Here is a 5,338-nt window from a genome sequence, read left to right on the forward strand (position 1 = left end):
TCCACAACTCTGTTTCAAAATAGGACATATTCAGAACCCTGATCAGGGAAGAATAGAGGACTGAGCAAACATCAGAGGTGAAAACCCCTCCCATTGCCACTGAATAATGGAACTAAAGAGAAAAGAAAGAGATCTGTCACAAGTGAGGAAAAATTAATGGAAGAATACAGGCAATTTCCAGTGTAGCAAAGAGAAAACACCTAAAAAATCAAATCTCAGAGTCCAAACAATGGAAGTCACCAACATCTGGCACCAGAATTCAACAGGGATTAGGGAATGAATGGAAAGAGTGAATAAGACTCAAGAAAGAAAAGATGCAACACTGAAAGAACTTGTAACAGAGATTTGGTCATAAACAAAATTAATCCAGGAAATAAATAGCAAGATGACAAGCATGGAAAGCAGAATTAATCAAGCAGAAAAAAGAATCTCAGAACTTGAAGACCAAAACATGGAATTAACTTGATCTGTAAAAAACATAGAAAGAAAACACAGAAAGAAAGAACAAAGCTTCTAAGAGATATGCATTTATATCAAGAGGCTGAACCTATACCTGATTGGTATCCCAGAAGAAGAAAAGGAAAGGGAGACCACCTTGGAGCAAGTATTCCAGGAGGTTATCCAAGAAAATGTTCTCCATTTCACCAGAGGTGTGACCATCCAAACACAAGAGATACAGGGAAACCCCACAAGACATCAAATGAGAAGACCAACCCCTAGACACATAGTAATTCACCTACACACAGTAAGTACAAAAGAAAAAAATCCTAAAGACAGAAAGAGAGAAAGATCAGACTACCTACCAGAGAAAACCAATCAGAATAGCAGTGGACCTACAGGCAGAAACACTACAAGCTAGAAGGAACTGAAGTCCAATATTCAAAGTCCTCAAAGGTAAACAATTTCAGCCAAAAATTAAAACACCCAGTCAAACTCAGCTTCATCAGCCATGAAGAATTAAAATCTTTCCCAAACATCCAGTTTCTAAGAGATTATGCAGCTTCCAGACCAACTCTACAGGAGACGCTTAAAAAGGTATTACACACAGAAAATAAAAAAATGAATAACCACACACTTTCCAAGAAAACAGGAGAACACAGAATCAGTAGAGAATAATCATAAATGCAAAATTTAAAACTCACACATACATCAACCCCAAAATTGAAAGAAAACAAATAAAGAAAAAACTTTATAAGAAATTCATGACAGGGATAAACAATCAAATTTCAGCTTGAACATGCAAGGACTAAATGCACCACTGAAAAGACACAGAATGGAAAAATGGACAAAAAACCATGGCCCAATAATTTGCTGCATTTAGGAAATTTATCTCAACACAAGGGATACATACAGACTCAAAGTTAGAGGATGGCGAATTTCCAGGTGAATGATCACAGAAGAAAGCAGGAGTCATGATCTTAATATCAGACAAAACAACTTTTAAGCTATCAAAAATATATGAAAGTACACTATATAATGATAAAGTTTCAATCCATCAACAAGAAATAGCATTTTAAACATATATGCACCCAACATAGGAGCACCAGCATTTATAAAGCAATTATTAAGTAAACTAAAAAAAGATATTGTTTCTAACACTATTATAGCTGGTGGCTTAAATACCCCACTAACAACTTTAGACAGATCATCAAAGCAAAAATCAACAAAGACATCTAGAACCTCCACTTGACACTTGACCAAATGGACTTAATAGATACCTACAGAACATTTCACCCAATAACCACAGAATATGCATTCAACTTATCACCACATGGAATGTACTCCAAGATCAATCACATCCTTGACTATAAATCAAGCATAAAATTTTCATAAGATCAAAATACTGCCATGAACCTTCTCAGACCACAGTAGAATACAAATAAATATCAATATCAAAAAATTCCCCCCAAACCCCAAAGACACTAAACAGCATAATGCTGAATGATTACTGGGTTAACACGGAAACCCAAGCATAAAAGATTCCTGGAAACAAATGAAAATGAAGAAATACCTTACCAAAACCTCTGGGATGCCATGAAATCAGTTCTAAGAGGGGAATTTATATCCCTATGAACACACGTCAAGAAAATGGAAATATCACAAGTTAACAATTTAACAATTCACCTAAGGGAGCTGGAAAGACAAGACCACCAAAACTCTAACTTTATTAGAAGAATCACATCACTCAAGTACCAGACACAGAAGACAAAAATATCGTAGACAAAAATCAGCAAAACAAAAAGCTGGTTCTTTGAAAGAATAAGCAAGATTGATTGATCCCTAGCCTAATGACCAAGAAATAGAGAGAAGAGGCCCAAATAGACACAATCAGAAATGCAAAAGTTCAACTTACAACTGACCCTAAAGGAATACAAAAGATTATCAGAAACTACTATCCACCTGTGTAAACAAACTTGATAAATTAAATGAAATGGAGGGCTTTCTGATGTCACACAACCTCCCCAGGTTGAAACAAGAAGACACTGAGACAATAAATAGACCAATAACAAACCAGGAAATTGACTCCATTATAAGAAAAGTACCTACAAAATTCCTGGATCAGATGACTTTCCAGTGCAATTCTACAAAACATATGAGAAGGAGCTGATACCGACACTATTGAAAGTATTACAGGCATTTGAGAAAGATAGAATTCTCCTCAAGTCTTTTTTACAAAGCAATCATCACATTGATACCCAAATCAGGTAAAGAGTCAACAAAAAAAGAGAACTATAAGCCAATGTCCATAATGAACATAGATGCAAAAATTCTCAACAAGATTCTAGCAAATCAGATCCAACAACATATCTCAAAAATCATCAACCATGATCAAGTAGACTTCATCCCTGGGATGCAGAGCTGGCTCAACATCCACAAGACCATAAATATAAATAAATACATCAACAGATGTAAAAACAAGAACCACATGATTATATCATTAGAAGCAGAAAAAGCCTTTGATAAAATCCAGTATCCCTTCTTGTTAAAAACCTTCAAACAACTAGGCATAGAAGGAGCATACCTCAAAATAGTAAGCACCATCTGCGATAAACCCACAGCCAGCATATTGTTAAATGGACAGAAACTGGAAGCATTTCTCCTCAAAATGAGAACAAGACAAGGCTACCCACTCTCACCCTTCCTGTTAAACATTGTGTTGGAAGTCCTAGCAAGAGCAATTAGACAAGAGAAGAAATTCAGGGGTAACCAAATAGGAAAAGAAGAAGTTAAGTTATATCTCTTTGCAGATTATATGATCCTATACCTCAAAATTCCAAGAGAATCTGTCAAAAAAAACCCTGCACTGATAAAGGACTTTGACAAAGTCTTAGAGTATAAAATAAATGTGCAAAAGACAGTCACATTCTTATGCACCAATAACAAACAGAGAATCAAATAAAATGCACAATCCCATACACAATAGTCACACACAAAAGAAAAATGAAATACCTCAGCATCTTCCTAACCAGAGATGTGAAAGACCTTTACAATGAAAACTGCAAAACATTGGTCAAAAAAACTCAAGAAGACACAAACAAATGGAAAAATATTCCATGCTCATGGGTAGAAAGAATCAGCGTTGTTAAGATGTTCATCCCACCAAGGGCAATCTACAGATTCAATGCAATACCCATTAAATTACCAACATCATTCTTCTCAGACATGGAAATGACAATATAGAAATTCATATGGAAACATAAATGACCATGAATAGCCAAAACAATCCTTAACAAAAGAAACAAAGTGGGAGGTGTCACACTTTCAGATTTAAACTTTACTATAAAGCTGCAATAGTCAAAACAATCTGCAATTGGTATAAGAACAGGCAAATGGACCAATGGAACGTGATAGAAATTCCAGAAGCAAAGTTTCAATTTCTCGACCAATTCATCTTTGACAAATCCTCCAACAGCAACCACTGGGGAGAGGAGAACCTATTCAGTAAATGGCGCTGGGAAAACTGGCTGATCACATGCAGAAGATTGAAACAGGAATCCTACCTATCACCATATACAAAAATCAACTCCAAATCAATCAAAGATCTAAACATTAAACCTCAAACTGTAAGAATCTTAGAAAATGCAGGAGACATCCTTACAGAAATTGGAGTAGAGAAACAATTCCTGATCAAAACCCCAGGTGTTCACGCCATAAGAGACAAGATAGACAAGTGGGACCTCATTAAACTGGAAAACTTCTGCAAAGCAAAAGAAATGATCAAGGGAGCGAGGAGACAGCCCACAGAATGGGAAAAAATATTTGCAAACTTTATATACATCAGCAGCCTAACATCCAGTATCTACAAGGAACTCAAATGTGTCGAAAGGAAAACAAAACAAACAATGCCATTAAAAAGTGGGCAAAAGGATTGAATAGACACTTCTCATACAGGCAGCCAACAGATACATGAAAAAGTGCTCAACCTCACTAATCATCAGAGATGCAAATCAAAATCACATTGAGACACCACCTAACCCCAGTAAGAATGGCCATTATTAATAAAACAAGCAACAACAGATGCTGGTGAGGATGTGGAGAAAAGGGAAAGCATCTATACTGCTGGTGGGAATGCAAACTAATTCAACATCTGTGGAAAACAGTGTGGTGATTTCTAAAATAATTAGGCATTGACCTTCCATATGACCCAGCAATCCCTTACTGGGATTATACCAGAAGGAACTCAAAGCATTCTATAAAAAGATATCTGTACACGCATGTTTATTGCAGCCCTACAATAGCAAAAACATGGAAACAACCGTGCTGTCCATCAAAACTGGACTGAATTTTAAAAATGTGGGGCATATACATGATGGAATATTATACAACCATAAAGAAGGACAAACATATGAATTTCACAGTAACTTGGATGGATTTAGAGTCAATAATACTCAGTGATCTATTACAGAAACAAAGAGCAGTGTACCACATGTTCTCACTCATAACGGACCCTGAATATTTACCATAATACTATAAGAAAGGGATTGGCAGTAACAGGACACTGCCAGGGTTGAGCTGGGTGGAGAACACATCAGTAAGGGTAACTTATTGAGAATCAGGTAAATGGGGACCAAAGGTAAGCCCAAATTTTAACTGTGCGATGTCCACTTGTATACCTAATCCTGAATTGTACCCCGTACCCCACATCTTATTTTTTAAAAATGTCAAAAGATTTGGAACTGACTAGGCATAGTGGCTTGCACCTGTAATCCTAGCATTTTGAGAGACTAAGGCAGGATAATTGCTTGAGATCAGGAGTTAGAAACCAGCCTGGGCAATAAAGCGAGACGTCATCTCTACAAAAGGAAGGAAGGAAGGAAGGAAGGAAGGAAGGAAGGAA

Source organism: Carlito syrichta, unplaced genomic scaffold, assembly GCF_000164805.1.
Source record: "Carlito syrichta isolate Samal-C Ts95f unplaced genomic scaffold, Tarsius_syrichta-2.0.1 Scaffold304825, whole genome shotgun sequence".
NCBI lineage: Eukaryota > Metazoa > Chordata > Mammalia > Primates > Tarsiidae > Carlito > Carlito syrichta.